This window comes from Phoca vitulina, unplaced genomic scaffold, assembly GCF_004348235.1.
Source record: "Phoca vitulina isolate PV1807 unplaced genomic scaffold, GSC_HSeal_1.0 scaffold1, whole genome shotgun sequence".
Lineage (NCBI taxonomy): Eukaryota > Metazoa > Chordata > Mammalia > Carnivora > Phocidae > Phoca > Phoca vitulina.
The window spans coordinates 66,278,003-66,297,430 of NW_022589704.1; the positions used below are offsets into that span (position 1 = coordinate 66,278,003).

At 41.7% G+C, this 19,428-nt stretch overlaps 1 non-coding gene across 1 annotated transcript; it reads right to left on the reverse strand.

Annotated features, from left to right (window-relative positions):
- Positions 1-18,061: 18,061 nt before the first annotated feature.
- On the reverse strand, positions 18,062-18,190 carry LOC116638208. The gene has a single exon (XR_004300661.1). It is a non-coding gene; the product is annotated as a small nucleolar RNA SNORA25 (small nucleolar RNA).
- Positions 18,191-19,428: the final 1,238 nt, after the last annotated feature.

Genomic DNA, 19,428 nt, shown 5'->3' on the forward strand with positions numbered 1-19,428 from the left:
ATGGTATTATAATCTCCATGTTACATAGCACCACAGATTTAGGTCATACTTCACTAACTCTTGAACCTCTACTTTGACCCAAGAACTCTCTTCTCTGAATTCCCACAGGACCACTACATATAGCACCTTCCAAGGTATTAATAGATTTCATTTTGGCTCTCCTACTGTGAGCTTCTTAATGGCACTAAATAGCATTACATAGGATTGAGAGTTTGGACCTGGAATTGAAATCCAGATCTGTCACTTACTCAAAATGTGAACTTGGCAGATTATTTACCTATTGGAACTCAGCCTTTCTCATCTATAAAATGGGAATAATAGTAGTTGCTTCTTCATAATGATACATTAGAAGGATAAAGTACGTTAAGCACATAGTTGCTCAATATAGATTAGCAGTTGTAATAATTATTTGTATCTTCTAAGTTTATTATTATCATAGTGGTAAATGCGTATTTGTTGCATAAATAGGGTTACGAGGGTACAGACGAACCAGACTGTATTCTGAATTTACCAACTAGTGACACACTTGTTTCGTGAACTCTGGAGCTTAACCTTCAATATAGAGAAGTATCCCCTCTTTAGCTATGATATCTTCAGTTTAGGGTCTACTTTGGTAGTTCATTTGTCATCTTATCTTCATTGATGTATCAAGTCAGGCTACCTAGGATATTATTTAGGGCACAGAGAAGAGATACGTTTTTTAATGCACTGGTGTTTTCTGAGCTGAAGGAAGGATGGACATTGAGAGAACTGAGTCCTTTAAATAGGTCCCTGAAGCAGAGGGAAGGAGCTATTGTAGAGTGGTGATCTGAGCCACTGAGTTGCTGCATGACCTTCAAGGTATTATTCTACTTTTGCCCTAGAAAAAAGGAAAACAAAACTACAAAACTCTTGGTTTCCTTCATCCATCACCCCTAGTGTGTCTGTGTGTGTGTGTGTCTGTGTGTGCAGAGATATGGCCCACGCATCATCTTTGTCAATACTGTTTGGGAGGGCTGGCTTAGCACTACAGTGGGAGGTAGGAGTCATAGTTCTGAAGTTTCTGCCTTTAAAAATATGACCTTTAGTTATAAAACTGGAACCTCTATAAACAAACAAACATGCAAGCAAGCAAGCCAAAAAGGAATGACCTCCTCTCAACAGAATGAAGTTGCTCACGAGGAAACCTATTCCAGATCCAGTGTCAAAACACAAGGACTCCCCAGTATTCCCAGTATCAGTGTCCCGGTGTACTTCAAAGGTTATGATGAGTATGATGGTGAGATCAGATACCAGGACAAGTGATGCATGCCCAGTGGAAATTTCTGAGAGTACTAGGTGAGGTCCCGTTAGTTAGGGAAAGATTTTGTCAGCTAATGTTAGCATGTCAAGGAGAGACACTTAGAAATGTACACGACTGATCTCTCTTCCGCATATCAGTCAGAATAATCTTTTAAAATGAGAACACAGCTGATCGTGCTGCTCTTTGAACCCCTCCCACAGCTTTCCATGGTCCATTGCACGGTGGAAGTTATTGCTATGACCTACAAGGTCCTCCATGATCCAGACCCTGCTTCTCTTTGCACTGTCTTCCACTCCTCTTCTAAGTATGTTCCCAAACCCAGGGGCCTCTTTCAGTTCCTCAATGCTTGCAGAATTTTCCCACATCAGGGCTGGAGCGCGTGCTGTTCTCTCTGCCCAGAACAATCTTCCTCCAGATGTATGCAGGAATGCTTTCTTCTCATCTTGAACTCATCCTTTTAAATGACATCTCAGAGAGGCCTTCCTCACCATCTTCTCTGAGAAACTGAACTCCAAGAGGGACCTTAATCTACCTCATGTGTCACCGGGGAGCCAGCACTTAGCTGACTGTCTAGAACCCAGTGTCCGGGTAGATCGTCAGTAGCACTTGTTGAATGAAGAATGAGGGAGTGAATGAAGCAACAGTTCTGCTCTAGCCTCATAGAGATCTATTAGATCACTTAGTCACAAATTGGAGCCCCAAACCAAGAACTTCATATGTTTATCAGGATCTGTCAACTTTAGACTCACTTTTTTCTCCTTGCTAGGGCAGAATAGCGAGTGTTGGAAGTCAATTTAGAGAAGGGCTCCAAGTGGCAGTGTCTCTGAATTCTGGTGAAGGTGGGGACTAATTGAATGTTTAATGTGTATTTGTATATCTGGGGGATATAAATTTGAGCTAGATGTGATTTCTTTCCTGTCACATTTTACAATTTAGGGTTTAGGAGCGGTCCTTTAATTGATACGTCTGGCATGTAGACACATTAGCATGGTGTGTAATTGCACTACGATGTGCTAAATGCTATGCAGAAATATAGGTAGTACTTGGCCTTTTAAAATGGCACTTTGAAGGCAGTGATTCTATTGTCTTTCCAATTTAACCTGTTCTGTATAAACAGTGGGCCTTATGTAACTTTGCGTCTACATGCCATTGCAAAAATCTAGAATAGGGCTGGTAAATCCACCTGACTGCTATTCACTTAGTGATTAAGTCAGGAAGTGTTTTGATCTCCTACAAAGAACCAGGCACTGTGCCTAGTGTGCTGGCCCAGGGATATTGCTTTGAATAAGAAAGACAAACTCCCTTCTCTCACAAAGCCCTCACATTCACGCGAGAAAGACAGATATTAAATAAGAACGACGATGTCAGATTTTGAAAGGCATAATGATGGAAGGACAGAGATGACATGTAGAACCACCGGGGGTTGGGGCTGGGTGACTTCAGGTCGGCTGATGAGGAGAGGCTTCCCTAGGCATATGCCATTTGACCTGAGGCCAGAGGACTGCCCATGAACTGCCCGTGGGGAGCTACAGGAAGAGGCTTCCATTCAGAGAGGGGCAAGAGTAGGGCTCCGGGTAGGGCAGGGCTGTGTGTGTGAGACTACGGGAAGCCGGTGTGGCTGGGCCCAGGGAGGATGAGAGTGAGGGAAGGCCACAAGGACAGCTCAGGTAGGGTCTTACAGGCCGTGCGAAAGAGTTTGAATTTTATTCAAAGAAAGAGCAAGGGGAGTCATTGAAGTGTTGTTAAGGGCAGGATTGACAGGATCTGATTTATATTTTTAAAAGGGTTATTGCTGTAAAAAGAAGAGATTGTCTAAAGGGAGCATGAGTAAAATAAAGGACTTAATGGTCTTTGAGATCACTATTAGACATATATTTCCAGTTATGATAACACAACTCAACCCAGCAAAAGTATGTTGCCTAGCCTCCACGTGCCAAGCACTGTGCAGAAATAAAAAGTTAGTGTTGCTGGATTCCTTCAACAATATTACCGGGTTTTTCTATAGGGACACAACTGCCATACTTTTCAAAATTGATTTCTTCATTCATATTCAATTTCCTTTTCTTGATTAGCTAAATCGAAAGCAAATGTTTGGGGTCCTTTTAACCCGCTCACCTCAAACCCTTGCTCTCCTTTTGAACAGATCTGTAATTTCCCAAAGTAGTGCGTGGCTGTGGCATAAAGTACTTATCCCAAAGAAGCAGGTTCTGCTGGGGGTTCATGCTTGAGTCCATTTTTCTTATCTTTCTTAAATGGCCGAAGTTAACTGATTTGAAAGGGCCTCATTTTAAATTACATTCATTCAGTGAAAACAGAAATTAACACTTAGAGACATCTATATGCTAATGATTGTAGCTCAGGGAATTCACTTCTAACCTTTTCAAAAGGCTCTGGTAAAGAGCCATTTCACTTGAAAGCAACTTAGTAAAACTGGTAGATTAATTAAATACCATAAAATTTCTTTAAAAATCTTTATTTCATTTATCATTTATGCCATTATTTTTTCTTTTTTATGTGGGCTACCTAGGCTCAGATCGTGCCTTCTAGGACATATTATTTAGCAGATTATTTGACATGAATAATGCAAAATCCAGAGCAGTAGTGTAAGGCCATGAGTTTGAAAGAGAGGAAAAGAACAAAAGACAAACAAAGGAAATCTGTTTATCAAGGCCACCCCTAACTCACGTTGCAGCTTTGTGCAACTTTTTTTTTAAAGTTCCTTTTCCTCTGTCAGTGAAGCCTTGGGTGAGGACACAAGCCCAGGCTCGGTGAGTGAAGTCAGGGTGCAAATCCCCACTTACTCTTCAGCCGCATGACCTTGTACAGTGAGCAAATTGCACAGCTGTGCATGAAATCCTTTAGTGGTGCTAGGTCTTCTGTCTCTATCTTACTTGTCTATATTTCCTTATCTCTACTTATCTTCATCCATCATTTCATGTATCTTTAAATTCTGTAATTAGAGACAAGCAATCTCTTCCCCAGTCTAGCCCTTCCCTGAAGTGTCAACTCTGCTAAGGATTTGGGAGTAAGATGTATTTTGTTGAACTCTATGAAGAAGAGGTCATGAACTTGAGCAAGGTAACCCCTTAAAGGGATAGGTTAATTAAGTCAAAATAACTCGATGTTATTTTCACACCCAACATATTCCTCCTATTTTCTGAATAAGTAGCAACTTTTTAGGGCATGGGGTTTTACAGTCAGACTTGCTTCTGAATCCTGGTTCCACCTAACATTTACTGTTTGTATGACTTTGAGCATGTTATGTAACTGTTCGGGTCCCAGTTTCCTCCTCTGTGAAAAGGGTACAATAACACTTTCTGGGAGGATTAAATGAGAAAATGCATGTGAAATGCTTGGTAAGATGCAAGTAGAGGGTAGTACTTGAAGTGGTGGGGGTAAATTGAAGAAAGAGACAATTGGAAATATTGCTGCCTTCAAAGCTATGCTTCCCGAATTAAGCTGAAATAAGGGACCTCTGATACCTAAACTGGCGATATTGCATGACCCTTATGCGAAAGATTCTTTAGCCATGCCTCGTTCACACTTTACTCCTTGACCCATGTGTTCAAAAGTGGCCCTCTATAACTATTAAAGGGAATCATATCAATGAATTTGTCCATGGTATATTTATTTTTATTACCCCTCCATTTTCTAACAACTGTAAAAATAGATACATTCTGACATTTATTTGCACTCAAAACCTTCACCACAATCAAAATAATAAGCATATCCATCACCCCCACAAGTTCCTCCCATTACCCTCCCATCCTCTACCCTCACCAAACTTCCTCCCCATCCCCAAACAACCACGATCTGCTGTTTGTCACTATAGCCTAATTTGCATTTTCTAGAATTTTATATAAATGGAATCATACAATATGTACTCTTTCTTTTTTGGTGTTGTTTTGATCTGGCTTCTTCCACTCACCATAATTATTTTAAGTCTTATTTTCAAGGTAAGCATTTTGACCCCAATAAAGACATTTTTTTCTCCCTGAATAGCATCCACATGATTGTATGTATCACTAATTTATTCTTTTTTCTTGCTGAGTAAGTATTCACTTTTATAGATATAACACAATTTTTTTAATCCCTTCACCTGTTGATGAACACTTGGATTGTTTCCAGTTTGTGCTATTAAAAAGACATTTGTTATGAACGTGAAAATATAAGTCTTTGAATGAACATATGCTTTCATTTCTCTTGGGGAAATATCTAGGAGTGAAATGGCTAGATCATATGGTAAATATATGTTCATCTTTTAAAGCCAAATTGTTTTCCTAAGTGGTTGTGCCATTTTATATCATTTTTATCAGTATATGAGAGTTCTAGTTGCTCTATTTTTACCAGCACTGGGTATGGTCAATTTTTTTTGATTTCAGCCCTTTAAAGAGTGATATAATGGTATCTCATTCTGATTTCAGATTCTTTACTATCATGTGCATCTTGGACATCCTTATAATCTCTTTGCTGAAGTGGCTATTTAAATATTTTACTCCCCATTTTATATCAAATTATTTTCTTGTTATTGAATCTTGAGAGTTATTTACATATTTTGGAAACAAATCCTGTATCAGAAATGTGATTTGCAAATATTTCCTTCTTGTCTGTGGCTGTCTTTTCATTCTCTTTATGGTGTCTTAAAGGGAAGTTCCTAATTTTAATGAAGTCCAATTTATCAATTTTATATTTTACAGATCTTTGCCTAATTCAGGTTTACAAATTGTTCCCTATGCTTCCTTCTAGAACTTTTACAGTTTTAGGTTCTACACTTAGGTCTATGATCCCTTTTGAGTAAAAATTTTATGTGGTGAGAGATTCAGATCAATGTTCATCTTTTTGGATATGAACATTCAGTTGGCCCAGTATCATTTGTTGAAAACACTATTGTTTTCTGCACTGAACTGCCTTTATGCCTTTGTCAAAAATCAATTGATCATATATGTATGGATCTATTTCTGGACTCTCCATTCTGGTCCATTGATCTGTTCATCTATTTTTTTAGGCCATGGTATATTTTGTAACATTTTAATCTCTAAGCAGTCTGCTGCACACCATTCCATCAGTCTCCCCTTCTTCCAGGTAGTTCAACTGGACAACTCAGTTTACTTTTCTTTATTGAAATTTAGCCAAAATGAATTTAGCCCGTGATCTAAAATGGGTCTAAATCCTCTCTCTACTCTTTGCTAGTTTTGTTTCCCAGTTTTCATTTTTATTTGGTTTGTGGTTTTTTAGGGGTGTGTGTGAGGAAAATACCTTGACAAACTGTTTTCTATTGCATACAAACCTATAGAAATTAGCATCATTCATCTAACTGCTTATGATGGGGTGGGGAGGGGCAGTGGAAAAATTAAACAAAGAACCCAAAACAAACACCAAACACTCTCTAAAGGATTCCTGCTAATGACTGTGTCCATTTCTAAATTATATCTAATTTTTCTCTGGGCGCTATTGTATACACAGAGGGAAAATGTTCACTTTTTTTTTTTTTTTTTTTTTCTGCTTTAGACCTGACATTAGGGGTTCTCGAAAGCAGAGGCAGGCCAGAAATCCCAGGGCCAGATCCAGTTGAGCCTGCTTGAGAACAGGGCTTTCTCAGGTAGGATTCCACTTGTAAATCCCAGCTGTCAAACTGTGACGAACCGAGCCTCAGAAGAGGGAAGAGCCAAGCCTTGGGGAGGAGTGAGGAGGGCATGTCTGTTGCACACTGTGAGGCAGGGAAGGTGGTTATCAGCCCTTTCAGAGGTCCAAGCTGATTGGCGAGCTCCTTGTTGATGCTAATGAAGCTATTTTTACCCTGATAGCTATATTATTCCCAGCAATTGTCATGGTTACACGGACAAAAGGAGAAGGCGAATGGTAAACTTTCTGAATAAAGGAGACAACATGAAACTGGAATCATTTAATCATTTATTCTAACAACAAAAACAGGTCCTTTCTAGGATAAGTTAATGAACTCTATTTTACCCCTGAGACTATAATCCCCCACTAACATCAGTCTCCTCATCTGTTAAAATGAAGGGGTAGGACTGGATGATCTCTGAGGTCCCTGCCAGCACTGGAAATTCTATGATTCTATGATTATTTCATCTATTTGTTTCTCAGCGACTGGAGGTTTTGCATTCACTATATGTAGAAACAAAGGGGACTTTTCAATTGGGAAGTTTGAAATTTTATTTGTATCACAAGCTGGATTTCAAAAGACAAATAGAGTTTGAACGAAAGGAATTGATCTCTAATCTATTTTGGACCACATATAGTAACCTGCCCATTCGATGACACATTGTGGGGGGTTGGCAGGAAAGCAGTAAAAAAAATCCTTCTGGCCCTGTGCAATTTCAAATTCATGATAAGTTCGTTCTTCTCTCAAGGAGAATAACCTGGTATCTGTGCTAACTCCGATCCTCTTTCAAAATGGTTCTCAAACACAATTTGGCAGAATGCATCAAGGTAAATGTGGTAGATGTGTTCTCACTTACCACTTGTCAGAGCCGGGCCTGATCAAGCCAGGATACTCATCTCCTGCCTCGAGCAGACCCTATGGAGACATTAAAAGAATGCATCAGGATTCTCTCAGACAGGAATCCATAGGCAGATTACTAAAGTTGTTATATATTTGGGCCAAAAATAGGACTTTATTTAACTCTATAGCTTTTTCATAGCATAGAATTTACAGAGAATGATCATAATGCTGAAATCAGCTTCCTGAAAGTGTTAGCTCATTAATCCCCAATCTTCATTCAGAAAATCACCTAAATTTCTCCTAGTCCACATTCTAGGAGGAAAAAGACCCCAAACTTGACGGTTTAGGTATACAGTGTTAGTCTTGGCATAGAGAAACTTCAGTAGCTTGGTTCTCAAGGAACGTACTGTCTACTCTGAGAGAGAAGATCTGATTAGCTGTGAACAACAACCAGTGCCCTTGGTGGAGGGCATGGGATAGGATAGGAAATGTTCATTTGTCAGGTGCTTACTGTGTACCAGGTACTAGGCGAAATTCTCACTGTAAGATCCTATTATTTCTGTTCTATGGATTCAAATACTGAGTCTCAAGGGATTAAAAAAAAAAAGATACTATGGTTGCATATCTAGTAAACTTCCAATCAGAGGTTTGAATCCTGGTTCATCTAACACAGGGCCTGGCTTATTTTCTCAGCACCACGGACAGAAAATAGGTTTCATCTCACCCGCTGATGTTGAGTAATTGATGAAGCTAATTGGAGTGTTGATTGAGAAAGTTTCTGAAAGGACATCTGGGATCAGAGGGAAGAAGTGCCTTGGTTTATTTGTGATGCAGCGTGGATTCTCGAAATTTCCCATATTTGCCCTAGCACCCGCTGGGACGCACCTCAATTAATGGAGGAATGCAAAGAAAAGAAAACTCCGCTGAGTGTGCATGTTCAGGGAAAGTTTCTTAGAAATCTGGGAGACCAGCCCGCCTTGATAGACGGTAGAATTTGGACAAGTGGACAGGGAGCAAACCAGTACTCCAAAAAGAGTTTGAGATGTGAAGCAACAAGAGAGCAGATCTTTTAGGCAAAGCAGGGGTAATTTTTCTGAGACTGAGACACTTGCCTTCACGCCTGTGTTAACCACGGGGCAATGGGACACAAGCAGATTGTTTAAACTGGTTCAAAGCCTTTTCGTATTTACCCTGCGTGAACAATCTCTCTGTGTTTCATTAGTTGCCGATAAGTTACCTCTTTGTTTCTGTGTTTGGTTTTATGGATTCTATCGCTGGGCTGATGAGAGCCCAGGGAAGCCATGTAATGACAGGGGGAAGCGCTGGCTGGAGGAAAGAAAAGACGCTCGGAAGCCGTGGGGCGCCCAGGCTGCATCTGGGCACAATGCCAGCTCTTCTGTAGCCGAAGAGCTTGCCATGGTAACAGCTGACAATGGCTACAATTCACCTGTAATAAAGACAAGCACTACGATCACTCAGCACACTAATCAATGATTTAATAATTGTGTCAATGAAACAGATCATGTGGTGGGCTCTGGGGGATTCAAGTCCTCTCTGCTGTTACATGCTGCCTTTGAGCATGGTCTGGTCTTCCTCAAAAGACTTACACATTTCCTGCCAGTACTTTTAAGACTCTTCTGGTTACAACTTTTATACCAAAATATATTGGAACATCGTATACTCCTGAGACAGGTGTTTATTGACATTTATGGAAGTGTCAGGAAATTCCACTGAGCGAACAGAGCCTTTACCCACCCCGTCTATCTAGGTTTGTAGAATCCGTCCCTGGTGGCGATACTGTGCCCTTGGGTCGTAGAACATCTTCTCCTCAAACAAGCTGCTGCTTCTCAGGGTGCGTCACACTTTGGTCTGACCGAGGGGGTCCTGCCAGAAAGAGGATACGTTAGGTCCTACTGCATTTTGGATTTTCTCTATCTTTTTCTCTGTGATCCTGTGAGTCGTTTTGAACCCAGATGACGTGTTATCCAATCATAAGTAAGGTTTCCTACCGAGGATCTGGATGACCTTTTCCACCCTACTTAACAGTAGTCAAGTCAACAGAGGCTGTAAAATGTCAGGACCCCAGTTCTCTGCTTGTTCTGGATCGCGCAGTGGGCTGCGCTCGTGGGGCAGTGTGGGGTGGCTGGTGGTCACTGCCCCTCGCATGCGCACATTGCTGCCAGCTCCCCATCATGGGGTTTTCAGAATGGTTTTCCACCTTATCTTCTTCATCGCACACAAAATGATTTAATCGACTATCATCTGAGCTCTCACATGTCAGTTAGACCTAGTAGGTTTTAGGAAACTGAGCATTAATGGTACTGAGTCAGTTAGAATTAGGGCTTCCCTGGTGGCGAACCTATCATGACATTGACTTTTATGAGGAAAAAAAAAAGGGAGACCTATGCCTTTGTGTAAGCGGCTCTTAAAACTTGTTGGTGGGTAAGCAATATCTCAGATACGGCCTCAGATAGGTTTAAACAAAATCGGGACCTTCCCCCCCACCAGCAAGGTAAACAGGCTTAACATTTTATAAAGAATCTGCTCTGGGTCCCCTTCTAAAAGCCAGGTTCCAGTTATTTGTTAAGCGTGCCAAACTCCTGCAGAGCTGGGATCAGACTGCCTGGCCCCAATTGTTGGTGATCCCCTTTATAATTTGAGCATTTTTTTTGTCTGTTATTTTGAACTGTGGACCCTAGTGCCCATTCGGAGGCCAACAGAAAAGTCCCACTCAACATTCTGATACGTATAATGGCCCCAGGCAAGTTTTCCGTATCTAGAAATACATTTGTGTTGTATTATTTTAAAAACACCCCTCTACTGTCACTCTCCCTATCCCTGGTTTATCCTGAGCGCCATTAATTAAGGGCCTAATCTGTGAGAATATTGTGGCCCTTTTAAGAGTGTATGAATTTTAATGGGTTTGCTTAAGGCCCGAAAAGGATTCACGACACAAAGGACTGAGTCGATAATGGTGGGATTTCAGGCAGTATGACAAGCATTGAGGGATATACTTTTGGCCAGAGGCCCTGCCTGACTCCATTCAAATTTCACAAAATATACAGTTGTCTCTCCATAAACAAATGAACAATATCCTTTTCTTCCTTTTTCCCCTTCATAATTTTGACATAAGCTATGCAGGGGAAAGCAGGTATTGGCTGGTAGTATCCATTATGTATGGGGGCCAATTTTATTAAGGATCTAGGAAATCCCTCCCTGGGTGGCATATTTAGAAAGTACTATTGGCATCCCGTCCCTCTGTGTTACCAGTGAGTGACATGTCAATGTCTTGATGCCTGATCTTAATTATTCACTCTCTGCCATTCCCCGAGCCCTGACATGGCTTTCGTCTGTGCTGACACATGGAATATAGCAAAGAGCATTAGTGGAGTCCAAATATGACTATGAGAACAGAGAAGAGAAATTATATATGTGTATATATAGAACTATAATATACACACACACATACATATATACACATACACACCTCTATATGTACATATAAGTACATATATATGTGTATATTTATAGATAGATATAGATGTATCAATAGCTATATATAGACATAAAGGTTGAGCCACAAAACCAATTTAGTGGCATCCAGCATGTATGATGAAAGCACCGTCTCATTCATACATGTAAGAAACCACAGCAACTTTTCTTTCCTGACCATTCCCCGAAGAGCACACCGGCGTAATTCAAATGTTATCTATTAATATTTATGCAATGTTTCCTATTATATAATTTGTAGAGCATTCCTTTGAGGTTAAAATGAGACAATAGATATGAAAACCTCTTGAAGATCATAAATTGTAAACTGAAAAATGTATTTCATCATAATTATGACTATGTTTATTTTCACGTTAACCATTTGGTTTCAAGTTTACAACTTCCTGGGTGGCACAGCTGATATCAGCTGATTTTCACTGTGAGTGCCAGACATGGCATGACCATCAAAAAGGTACAAACACAGCAAAGCAGAAGGAGCAATGAACGCCAAGGAGACTGAGTTTTATTCCCAGCTTGCTGGTAACAAATCTTATGCCTTGGGCAAATCATTTAACCTCACCAAGTCTTGCATCCTTATCTTTAAAGTGAAGGGGCGGCTCAGCCAATATCCCATCCAGATTCAATTTTCAGCGATCCTTGGGTAACCTTTTTTTTAAACACAAACAAACAAACAAACAAACAACATAGGAGGGGTGCCTGGGTGGCTCTGTTGTTAAACGTCTGTCTTCAGCTCAGGTCATGATCCCGGGGTCCTGGGATTGAGCCTCACATCGGGCTCCCTGCTCCTTGGGGAGTCTGCTTCTCCCTCTCCCACACCCCCTGCTTGTGTTCCCTCTCTCGATATCTCTCTCTCTCTCTGTCAAATAAATAAATAAAATCTTTAAACAACAACAACCACAACGGAAACTTCTCATCAGGGACAGTTACAAAGTCTTTCCTTCCACCGCAGTAATTAGCTTTGGTCCAGGTCCCATAACATGTTAGGTTGTAAGAATTTGGCAAAACTGCAATATTTTCCAGAAATTGTTGAAATGCCAAGAGGCTGTTATCAGCTGTATTGTTGCCAGGACATTATAATGTGTGAGATGAACCAGTTAAAAAAAAAAAAGAAGAAGATAACACAAACAAAAACAAAAGCGTGGGGGAAATCTTTTGCTGCTCTTTGAATTTTTGTTGTCAGTCTGATTTGTCTGACTACAAAGAAGTAGTCAATGAATGGAGCACTGGGTGTTATGCACAAACAATGAATCATGGAACACTATATCTAAAACTAATGATGTAATGTATGGGGATTAACATAACAATAAAAAAAATTAAAAAAAAAATAGTGATGTAACTAATAAGATTTGAAAAAAAAAAAAAAAAAAAAGAAGTAGTCAATGAAAAAATTTTTTTCTTTTATTTTTTTCCTTCCTTCAAGAGCCCTGTTCCATATAGAAAAACAGGGTCAATAGAACCAATATTCATAGCTAATTCGGATGGTATGGGCCATTTCAGTTGGTTGTCAATAACCTTCTGGGAACCCTTCTTAGGCACTCTCATCTTTTGTAGAAGATAAAGGGACGAGATAGAAAGAAATTGCAGTGAGAAACACATCTTCGGTGGTCTGCTGGCAGAAAGCCATAGCATTCCTCCGTTATGTGCCCATATTCTGCACCCAAACTATGCCAATGTTTGATTTTCCCCTGATATGGTGAAATTCTGTAAACAATTTGCAGCCTTTGTAATTTCTCCATTTTAATTTTAACTGCCTTGATAAATTAACTGGATTAAGCTAGTTGTAGGAAAAACAGATGTGAACATCTGTTAAGGTCTTAATAGTACAGTGGTATTTGAACAGCAATCTGAAGCAAGAGAAAGAGCAAGCTCCTGTTCACATCTATGTTGGTGAAAAGCAATCCAGGCTGAGGGAGGAGTAAGTGCAAAGACCTCGGGGCATTTCTTGAGGCCAGAGAGTGCCTGGTTGGAGAAAGAGCAAGAATGCCAAAATGCCTGGTGGCAGTGAGGGAGTGGAGGGTAGTGGATGATATGAAAGGTGAGGACTGTAGGACTTGGTAAGCCATCGTCACGAGCTCGGGACTCACTGGAGGATGTGGGCAGAGGAAGGACTTGAACCAAGTGATGTCAAACAGAGTATCTCTGGCAGTCAACAGCGCTGTTAGGAAGCAATTCGAATAATCTAGGTGATGGGTGAGTGTACCTTGGAACAGGTGGAGATGGTGAATAATAGTCTGGGTCTATTCTGACAGAAGAGCTGATATATTCTGTTGATGGATAAAATAAGGGGTATGAGGGAAAAGGAGAGGTCCAGGATGACTCATAGGTGAAAGCCTGAGAAACCGAAACTATAGAATTGCTGTCAACCAAGATGAAAGGATCAGGAATTTGTTTGTGGACCAGAGTTTTTGACGCCCATGTGACAAAGAAATTTTGGTAGACGCTTAATCAGTACACTTGTATTGGGTAGCTATTTTCATTCATATTGAAATTCAAGCAAGAAGTTTAGGAAATGGAAAAAAAATCCAGGTTTAGCCCATTCTCTTGGTTTCATCTATTCAATTTATTTATTTAGTTAGTTGATATGTACTATAATCTCTTACCCATTAAAAGTTAGGTACTAAGTGCTGTGAGAGATAGAATATGTTTAAATGAGAATTATACTATCAGCACGCATATCACCTAATGGAATTTGGAAGTATGTGTCATTGGCACAAGTAAGGTGCCATGGTGTTTGGGTATACCAAAGTGATTATGAGGGGTTCACACGTGAGACAGCCTTAAAACTGGGTTAGCCCTTTACATTCCAGATGGAAAGTCTTTATATCATCAATGCCAGAAAGACTATGGAAGGGGAGGAATTTTCTTATTTGACTTTGTGAACTTACTGCAGGTAATCTGGAAGAACAATCTTGACCAGTCTTCCTTAAGAAGTTTTGAGAATTAAGCTCTAAGGTTCATTGTATGTAGTTAATTTACTTATCTCACATGCATCTAGAATGAAACTAGCTATGTACCATCGGTGGGAGAATTGAGAAAATTGTTCCATGGTGGAAAAGGCTGATCTAGTCTGTATGGGTCCTAAATTCAAAGTTAGAGTTAATGAGTAAAGTATATCTCAGCTTCTGGTCAAACTTTCATATCTAACCCAGAAAGCAGGTAAGATGAGTGGTACACACCTGATGTCTGCTGAGCTCAACATCAGGTATGAGGCCATAGAGGCAAGTGAAAATGGCAAAAGAAAGAAAAGAAATTGCACTTACTCTTGAGGCTCATATAATCTAATTGGGAAGACAAACACAAGGACAAGTACACGAGAACAGTTTTACAGCACAGTCTAAATAATTGACCAGTGATATCATAGTCTTTGAGTGTGGACAAAGGATAGGGTGGTAATTTGTGTCGAGGAATCATCAAGGTTGGCTGGGTTGAAGCAGAGAGGACATCCTTGAGGGTCCTAATCTTAAGAAAACATTGGCAAGTCATTGATTAGTCAATTAAAAAACCTGACATTTGAGCATGGATTTTATGAGCTAAGCAACTGAGCCTTTATAGGAACGCTGATATTCAGATGGCTTTCCATGATTTTCAGAATAAATCTTCGTGTACAAAAATCTTTGCTTCACTCATATAGGTGCTTCTCGAGCCTGCTGGATTTTCCTCTCCCAAAGACTGACATCTGTCTAATACTTGAGTTGTGAAAAACGTCCCCTTTGATAGACTCTTCTGTTGACAGTTATAAAATTTCCTTGTGGCGATCACTGAGGGCTGCCTTCTCAAAACGAACACTAATATGATGAAAAGGAGGAAGGCAATGCAGGCTCCCATAAAAGGGCAAATTCCTTAGCCCCAGTGTGTGGATAACTGCGTGATAGAGTTTTCTCTCTTCGGCTGTAGGACTTGGTCAGGGATTTTGAGGTACCACTGTTTGGACTGAGCAGGGTGCATAATCCTCGGAGCGCTCCATGCCAGTCTAGAAATATCCTAACACAGTGACGACAGCAGGAAATCACAGTGTATTTTCCCAGTACCCCTTGGTGGAGTGTGTTGCCAAAACCAACACTTTGTAATGGTACCATCTTGAGGTGCGAGGCAGGAGGGCAGGTGCTGTCGCAGGTGGAGGAGGCAAGGCTGTCAGGCTTTCTGAAGGCACGTCGGGGGACGCTGCAATAACGGGACGGCGCCCCGCGCTACCTGCACACAGCGCATTGAAACATCACGTACGTGATGCAGAGCATTTAATGAGTCGGGACTGAAAACTTTAATTAGCTTGTAGGGCTTTTCATTATTTTATTTTTTGTTCATTATATTTTCTGCTCAGTCTCTGTGGATGTTCTGCATTTTCATCATCAAATGACTGGCTGGCTATTTTTGTCAAACAAGAAGCCTGAAACCATCAAGTCTGAGTGCGGAGACGGTCTGCCCGCTCTGTCAACAGGATGAAAGTGAGTCTCGGGCTTTTTTAATTACAAGGATAACATGTTCGCTCATCTAATAATGAAGATGGTTAGCAATTTTAAATTTTAATAATCAATTACTGAAAGTAATTCTCCATTAAACCACAAGAGAGCCATTAAATCTCAAAAGATGGAACATGCTGTATGTAACAGTAGCAAATCTTCTATTTTTAAATATCATTAGGGAATATCTGATTGTTTCATTTCTCTGCATTTCTTTTACCTTTTTCCTCATGCAGACCATCTCATTTTCCGCAGGAAGACAGCACATGATCTTATAAATAATAAAAGAAAACCCTTGCAAGACTTGATCCAGGGGTGTGAAATATGTGCTAAGAATGTAATTTATTTCAGTCTGGGATATTTTGACTGAATAATAAGGAAGGTGACTAATTAATATTATACTATGCTGTGGGCAAGGCAGCAGAGTGGGCTCAGCCATGCTCCCTTCACCTCTGGAGACCTGCATTCAAGCCTGGAGGAGTCACAGCTGCAGAGCACGGTCTGGGGCCTGGGAGGGGAAGGGGTCAGATGTCTTTTCCGGGCTGCGGAGACCCCTGTCCATATTCTAAAACCACCCTGAACATCAGCCTCTGCTCTGAGGAGACAAGGGAAAAGACAAATGATTGCTACTTGGCTGTGACAATTTGGCCGACTTACATGTCAGGGGGAGAGAGCTCTGTGATGCCTCAGCTCTCCAAGCTCTAGCCTGCTTTAGCCAGCGTGCTTGCATCCCCCACTTAAACACTTGGAAATAGATGGAGTAGAAGAAAAGGTAGGTGTGTGTGTGGTGGGGTGTGTTCAGGTAAGATATTAGATAGGGGTGGGGGCACAATAACAAGATGGCCAAAAATAGTGATTAGTTCGAATCAAATTAGCCTAGGTCTCCATTAGCAGCAGCTGACTCCGTTTCTTGCAGTATCCAAAGCTCAAAGAGCGGAAAGGTACCGCGCTTTATTTCTAAGGCATTCGATAAGCTTTCAGACAATGGGAAGGCCGCTTAGAATCTAACCAGTAGGCACTACACTCCGCACCGCCCCCCCAAATTCCGTGTGGTCTGTGGGAGGCAAGGAAGTGGGCTGACTTGAGCACCGGAAGCCACACGGCCGGAGATGAACTTCTCACCATCTAGATTGTTTCTCTGATGGGAGCCGTGCCTGTGTTTTCGAACTGCGCTGGCCTTTCCGGGGTGCTGGCAGTCCTGGGCTCCCCCGGGAAGGGATAAAGCAGAAACTCTACCAAGCCGGGCCGGCTGGGGGTGGGGAAGGGGGATTTCATGGCATGGATAATTAAGATGCAGCTCCTGTGTACTTGCTCACTGGAAATTTCAAGTGTCTGGATATAAGAGGGTTCCTGTTTCTCTCTCACTCTGCTACTTGGACTTTAATCCTCGTTAGAACATGAGCAGGGAGAAGTTGGTTTGGTGGGTAGAGTGGAATGTTGGATCTCCACCTCAGGAGTTCCCCCAGGTGACGTTCAGAACTGGCCCCTGCACGCGGAGGGCAAGGAAAGAAGGAAGGAGACAGGCCACTCCAGGCGGTAGGTGGCAGTTTTCATAAGTGAGGGCGCTTCCATATGAGGCTTGTCTTGGGCTGTGCAAAAATGAGATCTCCGTACCCACCTTGCAGAATCGTACAGCCACGTACCCAGTCCAGACGGTCTCAATAACACGTTACTCTCAGGGCTATGTCCTTGTAGCGGCTCCTAGTGTGGGAATGGTGGGTATAACACACATTCCAAGGGTAGCCAGTGGGGGGCACGGGGGGTTTAAGGAGTCTCTGCTCTGATTGCCAGGATCCAGTTCAAAAGTCAGCGGGGGGTCATGTCCTCTCAGTGACCTCCTCCAGCAGGGGAATGTGATCCACACTGGATAATTTTTGTCTCTGCTAGCACATCTGAGAAGTGACTTAGAAGAAAAAGAAACTTAATGTTTGGGTTCTGATGTGAATCCCAATTATCTAGCTATGATGACGAATCCATATTCTACCTATCTACTATTGGTAAGTGTAATGGGGTGTGAGAGTGATAATATATTTTTTTAAGATTTTATTTATTTGAGAGAGCCAGAGAGAGAGAGAGTGAGAGAGAGCGAGCACTCTCGGGGGGAAAGGCAGAGAGAGAGAGAGAAGCAGGCTTCCCACTGAGCAGGGAGCCCGATGCGGGGCTCAATCCCAGGACCCTGGGATCATGACCTGAGTCGGAGGCAGACACTTAAACCACTGAGCCACTATCACTCTAGAGTGATAATATTTTATTCAACTTTGAAACATCTTTTTACTTTCCCAGATCACCAATCATGGGTTATTATGAGTGGACTATTATGAACTATTATGATTATTAGGAGTGGCTACATCTTATATTTCCTCAGAAAAACTTAGCACTCTTGAGTGACTCTGGCATCCTATGGACAACTTCAATCTTCGGTCATAGAGTTAAGAGCTCCTGGTTTCACAGCCCCAAAAGCCCTCTTTGAAATGATTTATATATGTTTAAACTGGGGCAGAAAGACCCCTCACCTCTTCATGACATAGGCAGATTTTGAGAACCAGAAATTGTTTTGGCAGTCACAACTGTAAATGTTGTGGAATGAAATCCACTCTAGGGGGTAGTTCTGCTTGGTATCTTAGTGCATTCTCACATGTTCTTCCGGATCTCATTTTCTGCAGAAACAAATCTGGTCCTTTAAAAGGGCACAGAACAGGAAGCATTACAGCTCCTGATACTGTGGTTTAGTGAAGCTGCTATTTGGGGAGCACGTGTATTACTTCTGTAATGGGTGTAAAAATACAATGACCCGGGGTGTGGAGAATCTAGCTGCATGCTGCCTGCTAGCTTTGTGTGGGCTGCTTTAGATTGGTCCCAGGGGCGCATGCAGGTAAGCGAGCAACATGCATTGGGTCTTCAGCAATTCGGTTTGGAGGTCGGGCTGCAGATTCCCTCCCCTAGGAATCTTTACTACTTCAGAGTGGGAGAGAGTCAACTCTTAGTGGCTTCCCTAATGAATGTCTGATAGTCCACAGACAGTTGGCGGGAAAGGGCAATGCCAAATCCTGCTTACCTCCCCAGTGGTGTCTGGGTTGTTCTGTGGAAGGAGAAGAAGTCATCCACGGCATCATTGAAGGCAGGATTCTCTCCACAGAGAAGATGGCAAAGTCAGCAGAGGGTCACTCCTGGGAATTCTGCTTGCTGAGAAGCAGAGAACAGAATAAGGGCAAAGCCTAAGGGAGGCTAATCTAACACCCAGTGGAGAGAGAGGCAATCAGGTCACCTTGCTAGAAGGCTCAGGGCTAGAATCATAGAAAGTTAGAGGAAACATTTAGGAAAACTCTAGATGTGGGCTCCCAGATTACAGATAAGAATTGGAATGACTGGTGAAGATCAAAGAGGTGGAGAGCAGCCTTACTTACACCAAAACTGAGGACCTCGGATTCAAAGCACTAGGTTTGCTGCACTGTGAGATTGTGTACAATGAGGCGAAGGATTTTCCAACGAACGACAATGCAGCAAGAGTGCGCCGTGATGGTGAGGGTGCGGCCTTTGGTGTCAGACAGTGCTGGGTTTGGGTCCCACCTCGGCCACTTATTGGCTCTGTGACTTTTGGCAATTGATTTAACCTCTTTAAGACTCCTTTTTCTCATCTGTCAAAGGGAGGTAAAAGTAGGGCAGGGTTCCTCAACTTTGGCACCATTGACATGCGGGACTGGATAATTCTTTGTTGT